The sequence below is a fragment of the Sinohyriopsis cumingii genome, unplaced genomic scaffold (assembly GCF_028554795.1).
Source record: "Sinohyriopsis cumingii isolate HCF-2022 unplaced genomic scaffold, ASM2855479v2 utg000873l, whole genome shotgun sequence".
In the NCBI taxonomy this organism is placed as follows: domain Eukaryota; kingdom Metazoa; phylum Mollusca; class Bivalvia; order Unionida; family Unionidae; genus Sinohyriopsis; species Sinohyriopsis cumingii.
In genome coordinates, this window is record NW_028315938.1 from 1,477,982 (window position 1) to 1,499,593 (window position 21,612).

Genomic DNA, 21,612 nt, shown 5'->3' on the forward strand with positions numbered 1-21,612 from the left:
AACATTACAAGTACGCAGCATCGTTTTTAAAAATGACCGTCTTTACTTGAATCGCAAAGTGTCGATGATTTGTAGACGTCTGTCAGCTATAAATAGCAATGTAAAATGTATAATATGCTCTTACTTTAAGATTTATGTGTGCTGAGTCGGCATGAAGTATTAATTTACTGCTATACAACTGGGTCGTGTTCAAATAATTTGGACCTCTAACAGAGTAGGATATTGCCTGCAACTTTATTTAATGTGTATTTTAGTATAATGGTCCATGTTTTTTTTTTTGCATATAAAACTCTTTACATCAGTTTAATCTCATACGACGGAATGCAAATATCGGACAAAGTTTGCACAGACTTGAGAGACCGTAAATTTTTCAGCTCAAATATGTCGCCGGAGAATCATGAATATAAAATTCCAGTTATAAATACGCCAAAGTCCTTATCCTTCCGTTCTGATAATGTTATATATATATATATATATATATATATATATATATATATATATATATATATATATATATATATATATATATTCAACTTTACAAAGTAACATGACAGTGCATCCTTTTCGTACAAATCAAGTAAATAATATTGATAACCGGTCCTTTCGTCCTCCACTGTACACCTTTAGTAGGTACATTTTGCACACACACACACACACACACGCACACAGAGATTTAGTAGGTACATTTTACAAGGTGATCTAGATCTAATTGAAAAATACCATATTTCTGTTAAATCTTATACATGGCTACACTCACAAAATAAAACATAACACAATTTTCGTAAATATTTTCAGTGTTTCTCATTGTTCACTGATCAGGCATGTCACATTATTTGTAACGTAAAATAAAAAGTTTATTACTCTTGCTAAGTTAAATTCTCTAATATTTCTCTTTCTTTCTTTTATTTTTCTTTCTATCTTTTCATTTCTCTTTCGTCGTAATTGAGTTTAGCCGGTAAGTATTACTTTCTGTACATTTTCATTCATTCTCTCTTGTTTCTTTCTAGCTTACTTATATTCTTTACAAGGAATGCAGATAACAATAGTACATCTCTTTGAACGATTTGATCACAACTTAGATATTTGTTCTTCAAACTTTTAATCCCTTTTGCTCTGTTAATAATTTATCATACACTCTTAATACATCAAATTTAATTCTACCACTGGAAACTTTATAAATGTATTCTTTCTCTTATTATTTAATGTCTGAAAAATTTTAACATGCATAGGCTTTCTGTCCTCAGATGTGTTGGTCTCTAATTACCATACTGATGGAGACTCATGTTTATATTAGCATCCGTGTATAATCCATTGACATAGCAATAATTACAGACTATTACATAGGACTAGACAAGTACGGTCTTCGTCAATCACTTTTGTCATCCAATGTTTGAGGGGGATCGACAGGTTTGTGGGTGCGCAGGTAGCTTAAGAGGTCGATGTGCGCCCTGAATGTTCTATGGCAGTGTGGACAAAAGATGGCAGCAATGCAGATCGTGGGGTCGTTGGTTAGGGCTTGCCTAGTCTGCCTCCCTTGTTCTGCTGCGGTGTTATGTTCACCTCGCAAGCTGCAGAGAGCCTTTTCCTATGAAGGAGCGCCACAAGCCCTTGTCCTGAGCAGTCGGCTCCCATGTGTCATTGCTTATGCCAAAATCCTTTAATGATTTCTTCAAGGTGTCCTTGTAGCGTTTCCTCTGGCCTCTTTTGGAGTGTTTTCCTTGTTCTAGCTCGCCATACAAAATATCTTCTCGGAAGCTGGCGGTCTGACACGTGGGCTACGTGGTCTGCTCATCGCATATGTGACTCCATGCTACTACTACAATAAATGTCTGTGGTAGAAATGACCAGTTTTCCTCCTTGCATCAAGTAAATAAATATGAGTCAGCTGATGAGAATGACGCTCTACTGTTAAAGAATAAAAGCATTATAAATATATATATATATATATATATATATATATATATATATATATATATATATATATATATATATATAGAGAGAGAGAGAGAGAGAGAGAGAGAGAGAGAGAGAGAGAGGGGCAGGAGGGAGAAAGAGGTAGAGATATTGACAGAGTGGAAATTAAATTGTCCTTTTTATGTTTTATCTGTTTGACTGCTCTGGTGGCCTAGTAGTTAGAGCGTCCGCCTCGGATGTGGGAGGTCGTGGGTTCGATCCTTGGCCGAGTCATACCAAAGACTTACAAAAATGATACTTACAGCTACCTCGCTTGGCGCTCAGCATTAAGAGGTTAGTGTTAGGACTGGTCGGACTGGTGTCAGGATAATGTGTCTGCGTGGGACATCATGCTACATGTCTGTGGCATGATACCCCAGTGCTAGACATCAGTATAAACTGTCCCACTGCAGACATCGTAGCGATATAACTGATTTCTTTTTAAAGCTACGGTAAAAATCCAAATCACACACACACTGTTTACACAGATATCTTGCTTTCTGTATACATACATAAACTGAAATGACTGGCATCCTACTGGCGCAAACAATTTCCAGACAATACCATTTCTTTTAACTCTTGAATGTGTCAACTTAGCCACTCCAGCAACAATACCAGGCATAAAATTGGCACCATTTTCATTCAGGAGAAAACAGCCACCATTAGAATTTTTTGTAGGAGCTGCAGCGAGAAGAAGAAATCAAGATGGCAGTCACAGGGGCTCGTATCGTTGCTTACAATTTACCTGTCATACATGCACTATACAATAACTACACAGTGTATGTATGACAGGTAGATTGTAAGCAACGATACGAACCCCTGTCTTGGCAGTACAGTGGTCAGAGAAATATGAAAGTGAGCTTATATAGTAAAGTTATGCCACAATCGCCTAATTTAAGCTGTCTTCCCCCCCCCCGCCATTTGCCCCCCCCCCCCCGGCGGCAAACTGAAGGTTTCGTATACGCGTGATTCCATGGAAAAAATTCGTGGCCTATAAAAACACGCGAACGTAATTACGTCCTAAAAGTTTCGTATACGCTCGATTTTCACTCCTTCAATTTGCTTGTTCCGGTCAGCCTGGTGTTTCGGTCAGACTGAATCTACCCGATTATTTGTCCCTGTATGAAATAAACCAGGATAAAAAACGACCCTCAATAAAACTGAAATTTATTTGTTTATTTTTCAAAACTGTCGTTGATTTGGAGAAATGCGCCTCCTGAAATCAGCGCCCTAGGCGGCTGCCTAGTTTGCCTATATGGTAGCGCCGGCCCTGGGTGTGGGGTGTCCTGATTCCTCCCCCCACCCGCTGAAAAAGCGTACATACACATACAGTCACTTGACACTTTAAATTTGATCATCGTTTTCTTCTTGCGCACATTTATTGGGTATTATGCACACTTTCAGCAAACAGACTTTTGCTATGGTGCCCTTTCGAGGAATGTCAAAGCCCTTTTGAAATTTTGGAAACCCTCCTCCCCCAAACACTTGACCTGATCTGGCCCTGAAATGTATGTTGATATAGAGCAAAGAACACCAAACAGACATATAATATCTTGAATATAATATCTTGAAGGTCGATGTCTTTATTTACGTATTCACCAATCGCTAAATTTAAGATCTGTGATACCGTAGCACTCTGGTAGAATTATTATGAACTTTTATGATCAACTTCCAGTTTCAAACCTTGCCTTTGATTACTTAAGTTAGCGACTCTTTTCAATAATTTAGGCATATTTTTTTTACGTTAAAAGTTTCAACGAGCTATTTATTATAAGTCTTCATCTCATGAGTAAAACAAAGTTATTTATTACACAAATAATATATAACAATACTAACCAGCGTTCTCTACATGTATGTCCTTCGTACTTTCTAGGTCCTAGTGGTCAACGGATTTACATTTTACGGAAAGAGAAACATTGGTTGTTATATAAATTAAGAACAAAATAAAATATTTGAATGTGTAAAACATTGATAAATATTTTATAAATCTATTGATCTATAATACTTTTTTATATTATTTTTATGATTTATTTATTAAGTTTGTTCCGTTTATGCATTCTTTACCAAACACAAATTTAAGATAACGCTATTTTTAACTACAGCTCGATTTTGTTTCGAACCCGTTTCGAAAAGTTGAGTGTGTTATGTCTTAACAAGGAATTTGATTCGAGATAAAAGAAATGAAAAGAATATATTTTTATCTTAAATCAATTCAATATATCTGCTCAAAATTTGTCATTAACTTTGAAAAAATAGGAAGCAATTTTAGAAATGTCGCCTTAATAGTTATTCACTGACGGTGGGAGAAAACACAACCTTAACACACGGTTAAATTTTTGCATAACAATATTTAATAAAATCGTGTATATCTTGCATCAAAATTTCTAAATACTAGTTACCGATGATATTGTGATACATGTATACAATTCTGTAAGTGAATCAGTCAGCAAGCTAAGCTACATAAGAATAGCACACATTAGGGTGACACCGATTTTGTCACCCTAATGCTACTGTCGCCACAATGACCACCCAGTGACAATGAACTGTCGCCGTAATGACGGTTTCGCTGTAACACACACACACACACACACACACACAACGGCAGCATGTAAACAGAACACATATTTCACTTCCGGATCATCACCAAGGCCTTATTACTTACAGTGCACTGTCGCCGAAATACACACAGACAACAACACCCTGAGCTCATAGCATCAAGAATAAACAGTTACCTTTAAATTCCTAACAAAATGCATACCTAAAACTCTTCTATCAGCACCAAAATGAGAGAGGAAACCATGTTCAAAAAATAGACTAGAACTACATTCTTGGGTACAGAACTGGAAATATTAATTGTGACCCGATTCCATGTGAATTTTATCTGTATTGGTGAAGAGTACGCAATGGGAGGAAACAAAGCAGGGGAGATAACCCTTGTTGAACAGGACCATACCTGAGGTTATCTATATGACGCAGTCTAAAGAGTACGCATTATAATAAGGTCTCACTGGACAGATTTTTGTGTGAATTTTCATCAAACAATGACCTATTGCAGAAAAATGAGAATAATTTTACACTGACGATACCAATAAAAACGAGCTAGTGATTTTTGTAGAAAGCGTACACGTGAGATTTTGACTGCACCCATCAGGTTAATTTATTTATGCAATTGGTGGTTTTATACTGAACCAACACTACACCAACCCTTAAATTTTGCATTCAGTTTAGACTGGAAAAACCTATTTTCAATATTTTCCTGTGATAAGGCAGATAAAAGAATCAGTATGTGCCTTGTGCGTGAATAAACTTTTAAATTTCACTAGTACTATAACAAATTAGCATACTTTTCATCACCCCTCAACCATCTAGAATTTTAGATATTTACCTCTGTAGCAGGCACACATAAATACGTAAGCCAAGTCGGCTGCTCATTTGCAGCCCAAGTTACGCATTTGATCTCCATTGCTCGTCTAACCTTGACAGGCAGTCGCCAACAAGCTATCCTATTGCCAAGCCTAGCTCAAAGTAAATCTAAACCAAACCAGATTTAGCGTATGTGTGAATTTATAAATGCTAGGCTTGTGATAATTAGATTTATGTCTTCTACCTTAAAAATTAGGGTTTGTGTCTCTAAATACGAAACTATCTAGTGAGACCTAAATGCAGGCCCAACTATGTGCATGTACTTCTTTACAATTCACTTCGGAATGAATTTGAAAATACACAAGGAATCTTGTTAATCAAATTAGGAATATAATAACAAGTTTGGTCAAGAACACGATATAAAGATAACTACTAAAACATATTGTATTGACTAAAAGGTGGCAACAAAAGCGTTTGTTTTACAAGTTGCATATACTCAGACATATCTAGCAGATTATCAACTGACCACGCTCACTATGTTCAGTCCAGTGGGTGGCAATTCATATGTAAATGCGTCGACTTATAGCGACTGTCACTATTGAAATGTGTAATCTGTAATTTGATTGACTACCACAATATCAGGTCTTGTATTAACAAACTTAAATGATTTGTTTAAGTTTACGCATAGTGCCAAGAGGTCAGATCAGGTGAGAATTGTTAGTTTTGTCATGAAAATGTAAAATATCGTTGTATTTTTTTTGTCGCCGTATTCGTGCACAGGACAATGTGACGTTCAGAATAGTTTCGTCGGATAATTTTGATCTCAAACCTATTTTTGATTATGAACCCAACAAAGACTATTATGACAGTGTTGATATTTAGAACACTATTAGGAGAAAATACTTGCAACCAAAGCTTTAATTTTAGATTTTCCTGTATTGTTTTAATAATCAAATTAATCTTTTTCATCTACTGGATAGTTTAAATAATTTAAGGCGCTAGGTAAGAGCAAAGGTACAGATGAACATACTTTGAGGACCGGAATCTCAACAGAACATGCAGATACCAACCGTTTCTTATGGACATACAAGGAAGACGTTTAGCACTTTTAAATCTAGAAAATAGGATAAGTAATTGCGTCCTTTATCTAGCTGTGGTTAAATAGGAGTAGTATAGTGTCGCTGTTTAGCGACAAGGGGAATCCCGGTCAAAAAAGGTCGTAGGTTTCATTAGCGACAAGGGGAATTTGACATGGGAAATATTGTGGGGCTGTTTAGCGATAAGGGAAATTTAACATGGGGAATATTGTGCCTCATTAGCTACAATGGAAACCGCAGTCAAATAGGTAGTGGGTGTGATTAGCGACAAAGGGAATAAAACATGGGAAATATTTCTGGGACTGTTTAACCACAAGGAGAATTTAACATGGGAATATTGGGGCTGTTTAGCGACAAGGGAAATTTAAATTAGCTTGTGTTTGTACAGGGACAGTAGGAATGATGACGCCACGGTACTGGACACTGGCAACAATGTCCGCCAGGCGTTATATAAAGTTATATATCCCGCTCCGCCATGCGTTATATAAAGTTATATGTCCGCTTCGCCAGGCGTAATATAAAGTTATATGTCTACTCTGTCAGGCGTTACATCAAGTTATATGTCCCGCCCCACAACGGCGATTCGCGGACAATGGAAATTACCATTACTAAACACCCTGGGACGATTCACAGACAAGATGTATACAGACAAAAGGTTTGTCCTGTATAGCTGCAAAAATATATTGGATTTGTCCAGAGACAACAGGAATGGAATAGGTGGGGTGACGTCAAGGTACCGGCCATTGGTAAAAAATATTGCAAGGGGCTGACCTCAGTCGGACCAAACAGTGACAGCGGAAAAACATCTATAACGGGGCGGGAACAAACTTCCGTGCGGTACTGACCAATGAACACAAGCATCGCCTGCCGGGGCGGGACATATACGTTTATAGACGTAAAATCACCTACCAAACAATCCATAGTGATGAGAGTAGTAAATGGGGGCACCCTAGCGTCAAGGGGAATTAGCATTACAAGACCCCTTGGGCAACTCTAGCGTCAAGGGAAAATTAACATGGAGAAAAATCGTGGGTCACTCTAGCGACAAAGGGAATTTAACATGGAACTATAGTGTGGGTCTGTCTAGCGACAAGGGGAAATTAACATGGGAATAGAGTTTGGGTCTGTCTAGGGACAAGGGGAATTGAACAGGGGAATAGATCGTGGGACTGTCTAGGGACAATGGGAAATTGAACATGGGGAATAGATCGTGGGACTGTCTAGGGACAATGGGAAATTTAACATTACGGAAACCCCTGGGGGATATAGCCTCAAGAGAATTTAACATATGGAAATTGAACATGGTGGGTCTGTATAGCGTCAAGGGGAATTGAACATGGTGGGATTGTCTAGGGACAATGATGGTAGAGGGTCAAACACAACAGAGACAGAAACATACATACACTAGTACAAGCGTGAGATTTATATATAAAGCATTACCAAGACCTGAAATCTTGCTGGGGTGTTCAAAAATTTGCATAATTGTAATGATGCTATAAATAGCTATAATCAAGGAAATGCTCAACGACAAAATGGATGTGACTAAAAGTAACGCTAAAACGATGAAATTGTCCCAGAATTTAAAGAAAATAAACATATCCCCGAAAATTAAGTTACAATGGTTTAGACTAAAATGGATAAAATTAGTAACTACTTACAATATCAACTTCTGTGACGATCGTGAATAAATACCTATGTATCTATAATCAGCTGAAATTCCTATGAAATCCCACTATCTATTTATAGCTCCAACTTGTGGGTTTTTCCTTTGGAAAATCCCACTATCTTTTTATAGCCTCAGCTTGAGTGAAGTTCCTGTTTATGAATTCTAGTATATATGTATGGCTACAAAATGTGGAAAATCCCAAGTCGATATTTATAGTCTCAAAATTTCCAGCGTCAGTGACGTCACTGTACTGAACACTAGGGGATAAATGTCAACAGTGTTGCAAGTGGCTGACCTGAATACACGCTACTGCAGGTAGGTAGGTAGAGTGTATCTGATAGGGATAAAGTGAGTTTTTATAGGGACAAACATAGACCAATACACACACACACACACACACACACACACACACACACACACACAACGGCAGCATGTAAACAGAACACATATTTCACTTCCGGATCATCACCAAGGCCTTATTACTTACAGTGCACTGTCGCCGAAATACACACAGACAACAACACCCTGAGCTCATAGCATCAAGAATAAACAGTTACCTTTAAATTCCTAACAAAATGCATACCTAAAACTCTTCTATCAGCACCAAAATGAGAGAGGAAACCATGTTCAAAAAATAGACTAGAACTACATTCTTGGGTACAGAACTGGAAATATTAATTGTGACCCGATTCCATGTGAATTTTATCTGTATTGGTGAAGAGTACGCAATGGGAGGAAACAAAGCAGGGGAGATAACCCTTGTTGAACAGGACCATACCTGAGGTTATCTATATGACGCAGTCTAAAGAGTACGCATTATAATAAGGTCTCACTGGACAGATTTTTGTGTGAATTTTCATCAAACAATGACCTATTGCAGAAAAATGAGAATAATTTTACACTGACGATACCAATAAAAACGAGCTAGTGATTTTTGTAGAAAGCGTACACGTGAGATTTTGACTGCACCCATCAGGTTAATTTATTTATGCAATTGGTGGTTTTATACTGAACCAACACTACACCAACCCTTAAATTTTGCATTCAGTTTAGACTGGAAAAACCTATTTTCAATATTTTCCTGTGATAAGGCAGATACAAGAATCAGTATGTGCCTTGTGCGTGAATAAACTTTTAAATTTCACTAGTACTATAACAAATTAGCATACTTTTCATCACCCCTCAACCATCTAGAATTTTAGATATTTACCTCTGTAGCAGGCACACATAAATACGTAAGCCAAGTCGGCTGCTCATTTGCAGCCCAAGTTACGCATTTGATCTCCATTGCTCGTCTAACCTTGACAGGCAGTCGCCAACAAGCTATCCTATTGCCAAGCCTAGCTCAAAGTAAATCTAAACCAAACCAGATTTAGCGTATGTGTGAATTTATAAATGCTAGGCTTGTGATAATTAGATTTATGTCTTCTACCTTAAAAATTAGGGTTTGTGTCTCTAAATACGAAACTATCTAGTGAGACCTAAATGCAGGCCCAACTATGTGCATGTACTTCTTTACAATTCACTTCGGAATGAATTTGAAAATACACAAGGAATCTTGTTAATCAAATTAGGAATATAATAACAAGTTTGGTCAAGAACACGATATAAAGATAAGTACTAAAACATATTGTATTGACTAAAAGGTGGCAACAACAGCGTTTGTTTTACAAGTTGCATATACTCAGACATATCTAGCAGATTATCAACTGACCACGCTCACTATGTTCAGTCCAGTGGGTGGCAATTCATATGTAAATGCGTCGACTTATAGCGACTGTCACTATTGAAATGTGTAATCTGTAATTTGATTGACTACCACAATATCAGGTCTTGTATTAACAAACTTAAATGATTTGTTTAAGTTTACGCATAGTGCCAAGAGGTCAGATCAGGTGAGAATTGTTAGTTTTGTCATGAAAATGTAAAATATCGTTGTATTTTTTTTGTCGCCGTATTCGTGCACAGGACAATGTGACGTTCAGAATAGTTTCGTCGGATAATTTTGATCTCAAACCTATTTTTGATTATGAACCCAACAAAGACTATTATGACAGTGTTGATATTTAGAACACTATTAGGAGAAAATACTTGCAACCAAAGCTTTAATTTTAGATTTTCCTGTATTGTTTTAATAATCAAATTAATCTTTTTCATCTACTGGATAGTTTAAATAATTTAAGGCGCTAGGTAAGAGCAAAGATACAGATGAACATACTTTGAGGACCGGAATCTCAACAGAACATGCAGATACCAACCGTTTCTTATGGACATACAAGGAAGACGTTTAGCACTTTTAAATCTAGAAAATAGGATAAGTAATTGCGTCCTTTATCTAGCTGTGGTTAAATAGGAGTAGTATAGTGTCGCTGTTTAGCGACAAGGGGAATCCCGGTCAAAAAAGGTCGTAGGTTTAATTAGCGACAAGGGGAATTTGACATGGGAAATATTGTGGGGCTGTTTAGCGATAAGGGAAATTTAACATGGGGAATATTGTGCCTCATTAGCTACAATGGAAACCGCAGTCAAATAGGTAGTGGGTGTGATTAGCGACAAAGGGAATAAAACATGGGAAATATTTCTGGGACTGTTTAACCACAAGGAGAATTTAACATGGGAATATTGGGGCTGTTTAGCGACAAGGGAAATTTAAATTAGCTTGTGTTTGTACAGGGACAGTAGGAATGATGACGCCACGGTACTGGACACTGGCAACAATGTCCGCCAGGCGTTATATAAAGTTATATATCCCGCTCCGCCATGCGTTATATAAAGTTATATGTCCGCTTCGCCAGGCGTAATATAAAGTTATATGTCTACTCTGTCAGGCGTTACATCAAGTTATATGTCCCGCCCCACAACGGCGATTCGCGGACAATGGAAATTACCATTACTAAACACCCTGGGACGATTCACAGACAAGATGTATACAGACAAAAGGTTTGTCCTGTATAGCTGCAAAAATATATTGGATTTGTCCAGAGACAACAGGAATGGAATAGGTGGGGTGACGTCAAGGTACCGGCCATTGGTAAAAAATATTGCAAGGGGCTGACCTCAGTCGGACCAAACAGTGACAGCGGAAAAACATCTATAACGGGGCGGGAACAAACTTCCGTGCGGTACTGACCAATGAACACAAGCATCGCCTGCCGGGGCGGGACATATACGTTTATAGACGTAAAATCACCTACCAAACAATCCATAGTGATGAGAGTAGTAAATGGGGGCACCCTAGCGTCAAGGGGAATTAGCATTACAAGACCCCTTGGGCAACTCTAGCGTCAAGGGAAAATTAACATGGAGAAAAATCGTGGGACAATCTGGCGACAAGGGAAATTAACATGGAGAAAAATCGTGGGTCACTCTAGCGACAAAGGGAATTTAACATGGAACTATAGTGTGGGTCTGTCTAGCGACAAGGGGAAATTAACATGGGAATAGAGTTTGGGTCTGTCTAGGGACAAGGGGAAATTGAACATGGGGAATAGATCGTGGGACTGTCTAGGGACAATGGGAAATTTAACATTACGGAAACCCCTGGGGGATATAGCCTCAAGAGAATTTAACATATGGAAATTGAACATGGTGGGTCTGTATAGCGTCAAGGGGAATTGAACATGGTGGGATTGTCTAGGGACAATGATGGTAGAGGGTCAAACACAACAGAGACAGAAACATACATACACTAGTACAAGCGTGAGATTTATATATAAAGCATTACCAAGACCTGAAATCTTGCTGGGGTGTTCAAAAATTTGCATAATTGTAATGATGCTATAAATAACTATAATCAAGGAAATGCTCAACGACAAAATGGATGTGACTAAAAGTAACGCAAAAACGATGAAATTGTCCCAGAATTTAAAGAAAATAAACATATCCCCGAAAATTAAGTTACAATGGTTTAGACTAAAATGGATAAAATTAGTAACTACTTACAATATCAACTTCTGTGACGATCGTGAATAAATACCTATGTATCTATAATCAGCTGAAATTCCTATGAAATCCCACTATCTATTTATAGCTCCAACTTGTGGGTTTTTCCTTTGGAAAATCCCACTATCTTTTTATAGCCTCAGCTTGAGTGAAGTTCCTGTTTATGAATTCTAGTATATATGTATGGCTACAAAATGTGGAAAATCCCAAGTCGATATTTATAGTCTCAAAATTTCCAGCGTCAGTGACGTCACTGTACTGAACACTAGGGGATAAATGTCAACAGTGTTGCAAGTGGCTGACCTGAATACACGCTACTGCAGGTAGGTAGGTAGAGTGTATCTGATAGGGATAAAGTGAGTTTTTATAGGGACAAACATAGACCAATACACACACAAACACACACACACACACACACACACACACACACACACACACACAACGGCAGCATGTAAACAGAACACATATTTCACTTCCGGATCATCACCAAGGCCTTATTACTTACAGTGCACTGTCGCCGAAATACACACAGACAACAACACCCTGAGCTCATAGCATCAAGAATAAACAGTTACCTTTAAATTCCTAACAAAATGCATACCTAAAACTCTTCTATCAGCACCAAAATGAGAGAGGAAACCATGTTCAAAAAATAGACTAGAACTACATTCTTGGGTACAGAACTGGAAATATTAATTGTGACCCGATTCCATGTGAATTTTATCTGTATTGGTGAAGAGTACGCAATGGGAGGAAACAAAGCAGGGGAGATAACCCTTGTTGAACAGGACCATACCCGAGGTTATCTATATGACGCAGTCTAAAGAGTACGCATTATAATAAGGTCTCACTGGACAGATTTTTGTGTGAATTTTCATCAAACAATGACCTATTGCAGAAAAATGAGAATAATTTTACACTGACGATACCAATAAAAACGAGCTAGTGATTTTTGTAGAAAGCGTACACGTGAGATTTTGACTGCACCCATCAGGTTAATTTATTTATGCAATTGGTGGTTTTATACTGAACCAACACTACACCAACCCTTAAATTTTGCATTCAGTTTAGACTGGAAAAACCTATTTTCAATATTTTCCTGTGATAAGGCAGATAAAAGAATCAGTATGTGCCTTGTGCGTGAATAAACTTTTAAATTTCACTAGTACTATAACAAATTAGCATACTTTTCATCACCCCTCAACCATCTAGAATTTTAGATATTTACCTCTGTAGCAGGCACACATAAATACGTAAGCCAAGTCGGCTGCTCATTTGCAGCCCAAGTTACGCATTTGATCTCCATTGCTCGTCTAACCTTGACAGGCAGTCGCCAACAAGCTATCCTATTGCCAAGCCTAACTCAAAGTAAATCTAAACCAAACCAGATTTAGCGTATGTGTGAATTTATAAATGCTAGGCTTGTGATAGTTAGATTTATGTCTTCTACCATAAAAATTAGGGTTTGCGTCTTTACATACGAAACTATCTAGTGAGACCTAAATGCAGGCCCAACTATGTGCATGTACTTCTTTACAATTCACTTCGGAATGAATTTGAAAATACACAAGGAATCTTGTTAATCAAATTAGGAATATAATAACAAGTTTGGTCAAGAACACGATATAAAGATAACTACTAAAACATATTGTATTGACTAAAAGGTGGCAACAACAGCGTTTGTTTTACAAGTTGCATATACTCAGACATATCTAGCAGATTATCAACTGACCACGCTCACTATGTTCAGTACAGTGGGTGGCAATTCATATGTAAATGCGTCGACTTATAGCGACTGTCACTATTGAAATGTGTAATCTGTAATTTGATTGACTACCACAATATCAGGTCTTGTATTAACAAACTTAAATGATTTGTTTAAGTTTACGCATAGTGCCAAGAGGTCAGATCAGGTGAGAATTGTTAGTTTTGTCATGAAAATGTAAAATATCGTTGTATTTTTTTTGTCGCCGTATTCGTGCACAGGACAATGTGACGTTCAGAATAGTTTCGTCGGATAATTTTGATCTCAAACCTATTTTTGATTATGAACCTAACAAAGACTATTATGACAGTGTTGATATTTAGAACACTATTAGGAGAAAATACTTGCAACCAAAGCTTTAATTTTAGATTTTCCTGTATTGGTTTAATAATCAAATTAATCTTTTTCATCTACTGGATAGTTTAAATAATTTAAGGCGCTAGGTAAGAGCAAAGATACAGATGAACATACTTTGAGGACCGGAATCTCAACAGAACATGCAGATAACAACCGTTTCTTATGGACATACAAGGAAGACGTTTAGCACTTTTAAATCTAGAAAATAGGATAAGTAATTGCGTCCTTTATCTAGCTGTGGTTAAATAGGAGTAGTATAGTGTCGCTGTTTAGCGACAAGGGGAATCCCGGTCAAAAAAGGTCGTAGGTTTAATTAGCGACAAGGGGAATTTGACATGGGAAATATTGTGGGGCTGTTTAGCGATAAGGGAAATTTAACATGGGGAATATTGTGCCTCATTAGCTACAATGGAAACCGCAGTCAAATAGGTAGTGGGTGTGATTAGCGACAAAGGGAATAAAACATGGGAAATATTTCTGGGACTGTTTAACCACAAGGAGAATTTAACATGGGAATATTGGGGCTGTTTAGCGACAAGGGAAATTTAAATTAGCTTGTGTTTGTACAGGGACAGTAGGAATGATGACGCCACGGTACTGGACACTGGCAACAATGTCCGCCAGGCGTTATATAAAGTTATATATCCCGCTCCGCCATGCGTTATATAAAGTTATATGTCCGCTTCGCCAGGCGTAATATAAAGTTATATGTCTACTCTGTCAGGCGTTACATCAAGTTATATGTCCCGCCCCACAACGGCGATTCGCGGACAATGGAAATTACCATTACTAAACACCCTGGGACGATTCACAGACAAGATGTATACAGACAAAAGGTTTGTCCTGTATAGCTGCAAAAATATATTGGATTTGTCCAGAGACAACAGGAATGGAATAGGTGGGGTGACGTCAAGGTACCGGCCATTGGTAAAAAATATTGCAAGGGGCTGACCTCAGTCGGACCAAACAGTGACAGCGGAAAAACATCTATAACGGGGCGGGAACAAACTTCCGTGCGGTACTGACCAATGAACACAAGCATCGCCTGCCGGGGCGGGACATATACGTTTATAGACGTAAAATCACCTACCAAACAATCCATAGTGATGAGAGTAGTAAATGGGGGCACCCTAGCGTCAAGGGGAATTAGCATTACAAGACCCCTTGGGCAACTCTAGCGTCAAGGGAAAATTAACATGGAGAAAAATCGTGGGACAATCTGGCGACAAGGGAAATTAACATGGAGAAAAATCGTGGGTCACTCTAGCGACAAAGGGAATTTAACATGGAACTATAGTGTGGGTCTGTCTAGCGACAAGGGGAAATTAACATGGGAATAGAGTTTGGGTCTGTCTAGGGACAAGGGGAAATTGAACATGGGGAATAGATCGTGGGACTGTCTAGGGACAATGGGAAATTTAACATTACGGAAACCCCTGGGGGATATAGCCTCAAGAGAATTTAACATATGGAAATTGAACATGGTGGGTCTGTATAGCGTCAAGGGGAATTGAACATGGTGGGATTGTCTAGGGACAATGATGGTAGAGGGTCAAACACAACAGAGACAGAAACATACATACACTAGTACAAGCGTGAGATTTATATATAAAGCATTACCAAGACCTGAAATCTTGCTGGGGTGTTCAAAAATTTGCATAATTGTAATGATGCTATAAATAACTATAATCAAGGAAATGCTCAACGACAAAATGGATGTGACTAAAAGTAACGCAAAAACGATGAAATTGTCCCAGAATTTAAAGAAAATAAACATATCCCCGAAAATTAAGTTACAATGGTTTAGACTAAAATGGATAAAATTAGTAACTACTTACAATATCAACTTCTGTGACGATCGTGAATAAATACCTATGTATCTATAATCAGCTGAAATTCCTATGAAATCCCACTATCTATTTATAGCTCCAACTTGTGGGTTTTTCCTTTGGAAAATCCCACTATCTTTTTATAGCCTCAGCTTGAGTGAAGTTCCTGTTTATGAATTCTAGTATATATGTATGGCTACAAAATGTGGAAAATCCCAAGTCGATATTTATAGTCTCAAAATTTCCAGCGTCAGTGACGTCACTGTACTGAACACTAGGGGATAAATGTCAACAGTGTTGCAAGTGGCTGACCTGAATACACGCTACTGCAGGTAGGTAGGTAGAGTGTATCTGATAGGGATAAAGTGAGTTTTTATAGGGACAAACATAGACCAATACACACACAAACACACACACACACACACACACACACACACACACACACACACAACGGCAGCATGTAAACAGAACACATATTTCACTTCCGGATCATCACCAAGGCCTTATTACTTACAGTGCACTGTCGCCGAAATACACACAGACAACAACACCCTGAGCTCATAGCATCAAGAATAAACAGTTACCTTTAAATTCCTAACAAAATGCATACCTAAAACTCTTCTATCAGCACCAAAATGAGAGAGGAAACCATGTTCAAAAAATAGACTAGAACTACATTCTTGGGTACAGAACTGGAAATATTAATTGTGACCCGATTCCATGTGAATTTTATCTGTATTGGTGAAGAGTACGCAATGGGAGGAAACAAAGCAGGGGAGATAACCCTTGTTGAACAGGACCATACCCGAGGTTATCTATATGACGCAGTCTAAAGAGTACGCATTATAATAAGGTCTCACTGGACAGATTTTTGTGTGAATTTTCATCAAACAATGACCTATTGCAGAAAAATGAGAATAATTTTACACTGACGATACCAATAAAAACGAGCTAGTGATTTTTGTAGAAAGCGTACACGTGAGATTTTGACTGCACCCATCAGGTTAATTTATTTATGCAATTGGTGGTTTTATACTGAACCAACACTACACCAACCCTTAAATTTTGCATTCAGTTTAGACTGGAAAAACCTATTTTCAATATTTTCCTGTGATAAGGCAGATAAAAGAATCAGTATGTGCCTTGTGCGTGAATAAACTTTTAAATTTCACTAGTACTATAACAAATTAGCATACTTTTCATCACCCCTCAACCATCTAGAATTTTAGATATTTACCTCTGTAGCAGGCACACATAAATACGTAAGCCAAGTCGGCTGCTCATTTGCAGCCCAAGTTACGCATTTGATCTCCATTGCTCGTCTAACCTTGACAGGCAGTCGCCAACAAGCTATCCTATTGCCAAGCCTAACTCAAAGTAAATCTAAACCAAACCAGATTTAGCGTATGTGTGAATTTATAAATGCTAGGCTTGTGATAGTTAGATTTATGTCTTCTACCATAAAAATTAGGGTTTGCGTCTTTACATACGAAACTATCTAGTGAGACCTAAATGCAGGCCCAACTATGTGCATGTACTTCTTTACAATTCACTTCGGAATGAATTTGAAAATACACAAGGAATCTTGTTAATCAAATTAGGAATATAATAACAAGTTTGGTCAAGAACACGATATAAAGATAACTACTAAAACATATTGTATTGACTAAAAGGTGGCAACAACAGCGTTTGTTTTACAAGTTGCATATACTCAGACATATCTAGCAGATTATCAACTGACCACGCTCACTATGTTCAGTACAGTGGGTGGCAATTCATATGTAAATGCGTCGACTTATAGCGACTGTCACTATTGAAATGTGTAATCTGTAATTTGATTGACTACCACAATATCAGGTCTTGTATTAACAAACTTAAATGATTTGTTTAAGTTTACGCATAGTGCCAAGAGGTCAGATCAGGTGAGAATTGTTAGTTTTGTCATGAAAATGTAAAATATCGTTGTATTTTTTTTGTCGCCGTATTCGTGCACAGGACAATGTGACGTTCAGAATAGTTTCGTCGGATAATTTTGATCTCAAACCTATTTTTGATTATGAACCTAACAAAGACTATTATGACAGTGTTGATATTTAGAACACTATTAGGAGAAAATACTTGCAACCAAAGCTTTAATTTTAGATTTTCCTGTATTGGTTTAATAATCAAATTAATCTTTTTCATCTACTGGATAGTTTAAATAATTTAAGGCGCTAGGTAAGAGCAAAGATACAGATGAACATACTTTGAGGACCGGAATCTCAACAGAACATGCAGATAACAACCGTTTCTTATGGACATACAAGGAAGACGTTTAGCACTTTTAAATCTAGAAAATAGGATAAGTAATTGCGTCCTTTATCTAGCTGTGGTTAAATAGGAGTAGTATAGTGTCGCTGTTTAGCGACAAGGGGAATCCCGGTCAAAAAAGGTCGTAGGTTTAATTAGCGACAAGGGGAATTTGACATGGGAAATATTGTGGGGCTGTTTAGCGATAAGGGAAATTTAACATGGGGAATATTGTGCCTCATTAGCTACAATGGAAACCGCAGTCAAATAGGTAGTGGGTGTGATTAGCGACAAAGGGAATAAAACATGGGAAATATTTCTGGGACTGTTTAACCACAAGGAGAATTTAACATGGGAATATTGGGGCTGTTTAGCGACAAGGGAAATTTAAATTAGCTTGTGTTTGTACAGGGACAGTAGGAATGATGACGCCACGGTACTGGACACTGGCAACAATGTCCGCCAGGCGTTATATAAAGTTATATATCCCGCTCCGCCATGCGTTATATAAAGTTATATGTCCGCTTCGCCAGGCGTAATATAAAGTTATATGTCTACTCTGTCAGGCGTTACATCAAGTTATATGTCCCGCCCCACAACGGCGATTCGCGGACAATGGAAATTACCATTACTAAACACCCTGGGACGATTCACAGACAAGATGTATACAGACAAAAGGTTTGTCCTGTATAGCTGCAAAAATATATTGGATTTGTCCAGAGACAACAGGAATGGAATAGGTGGGGTGACGTCAAGGTACCGGCCATTGGTAAAAAATATTGCAAGGGGCTGACCTCAGTCGGACCAAACAGTGACAGCGGAAAAACATCTATAACGGGGCGGAAACAAACTTCCGTGCGGTACTGACCAATGAACACAAGCATCGCCTGCCGGGGCGGGACATATACGTTTATAGACGTAAAATCACCTACCAAACAATCCATAGTGATGAGAGTAGTAAATGGGGGCACCCTAGCGTCAAGGGGAATTAGCATTACAAGACCCCTTGGGCAACTCTAGCGTCAAGGGAAAATTAACATGGAGAAAAATCGTGGGACAATCTGGCGACAAGGGAAATTAACATGGAGAAAAATCGTGGGTCACTCTAGCGACAAAGGGAATTTAACATGGAACTATAGTGTGGGTCTGTCTAGCGACAAGGGGAAATTAACATGGGAATAGAGTTTGGGTCTGTCTAGGGACAAGGGGAATTGAACAGGGGAATAGATCGTGGGACTGTCTAGGGACAATGGGAAATTTAACATTACGGAAACCCCTGGGGGATATAGCCTCAAGAGAATTTAACATATGGAAATTGAACATGGTGGGTCTGTATAGCGTCAAGGGGAATTGAACATGGTGGGATTGTCTAGGGACAATGATGGTAGAGGGTCAAACACAACAGAGACAGAAACATACATACACTAGTACAAGCGTGAGATTTATATATAAAGCATTACCAAGACCTGAAATCTTGCTGGGGTGTTCAAAAATTTGCATAATTGTAATGATGCTATAAATAGCTATAATCAAGGAAATGCTCAACGACAAAATGGATGTGACTAAAAGTAACGCTAAAATGACGAAATTGTCCCAGAATTTAAAGAAAATAAACATATCCCCGAAAATTAAGTTACAATGGTTTAGACTAAAATGGATAAAATTAGTAACTACTTACAATATCAACTTCTGTGACGATCGTGAATAAATACCTATGTATCTATAATCAGCTGAAATTCCTATGAAATCCCATTATCTATTTATAGCTCCAACTTGTGGGTTTTTCCTTTGGAAAATCCCACTATCTTTTTATAGCCTCAGCTTGAGTGAAGTTCCTGTTTATGAATTCTAGTATATATGTATAGCTACAAAATGTGGAAAATCCCAAGTCGATATTTATAGTCTCAAAATTTCCAGCGTCAGTGACGTCACTGTACTGAACACTAGGGGATAAATGTCAACAGTGTTGCAAGTGGCTGACCTGAATACACGCTACTGCAGGTAGGTAGGTAGAGTGTATCTGATAGGGATAAAGTGAGTTTTTATAGGGACAAACAGAGACCAATACACACACACACACACACACACACACACACACACACACACAACGGCAGCATGTAAACAGAACACATCTTTCACTTCCGGATCATCACCAAGGCCTTATTACTTACAGTGCACTGTCGCCGAAATACACACAGACAACAACACCCTGAGCTCATAGCATCAAGAATAAACAGTTACCTTTAAATTCCTAACAAAATGCATACCTAAAACTCTTCTATCAGCACCAAAATGAGAGAGGAAACCATGTTCAAAAAATAGACTAGAACTACATTCTTGGGTACAGAACTGGAAATATTAATTGTGACCCGATTCCATGTGAATTTTATCTGTATTGGTGAAGAGTACGCAATGGGAGGAAACAAAGCAGGGGAGATAACCCTTGTTGAACAGGACCATACCTGAGGTTATCTATATGACGCAGTCTAAAGAGTACGCATTATAATAAGGTCTCACTGGACAGATTTTTGTGTGAATTTTCATCAAACAATGACCTATTGCAGAAAAATGAGAATAATTTTACACTGACGATACCAATAAAAACGAGCTAGTGATTTTTGTAGAAAGCGTACACGTGAGATTTTGACTGCACCCATCAGGTTAATTTATTTATGCAATTGGTGGTTTTATACTGAACCAACACTACACCAACCCTTAAATTTTGCATTCAGTTTAGACTGGAAAAACCTATTTTCAATATTTTCCTGTGATAAGGCAGATAAAAGAATCAGTATGTGCCTTGTGCGTGAATAAACTTTTAAATTTCACTAGTACTATAACAAATTAGCATACTTTTCATCACCCCTCAACCATCTAGAATTTTAGATATTTACCTCTGTAGCAGGCACACATAAATACGTAAGCCAAGTCGGCTGCTCATTTGCAGCCCAGGTTACGCATTTGATCTCCATTGCTCGTCTAACCTTGACAGGCAGTCGCCAACAAGCTATCCTATTGCCAAGCCTAACTCAAAGTAAATCTAAACCAAACCAGATTTAGCGTATGTGTGAATTTATAAATGCTAGGCTTGTGATAGTTAGATTTATGTCTTCTACCATAAAAATTAGGGTTTGCGTCTCTACATACGAAACTATCTAGTGAGACCTAAATGCAGGCCCAACTATGTGCATGTACTTCTTTACAATTCACTTCGGAATGAATTTGAAAATACACAAGGAATCTTGTTAATCAAATTAGGAATATAATAACAAGTTTGGTCAAGAACACGATATAAAGATAACTACTAAAACATATTGTATTGACTAAAAGGTGGCAACAACAGCGTTTGTT

The 21,612-nt window shown here is 37.9% G+C and overlaps 1 protein-coding gene across 1 annotated transcript in view; it reads left to right on the top strand.

Annotated features, from left to right (window-relative positions):
* LOC149773145 (uncharacterized) overlaps positions 1 to 21,612 on the top strand; it is a 350,878-nt gene that overhangs the window by 57,839 nt on the left and 271,427 nt on the right. The gene's annotated exons all lie outside the window — the stretch shown is intronic.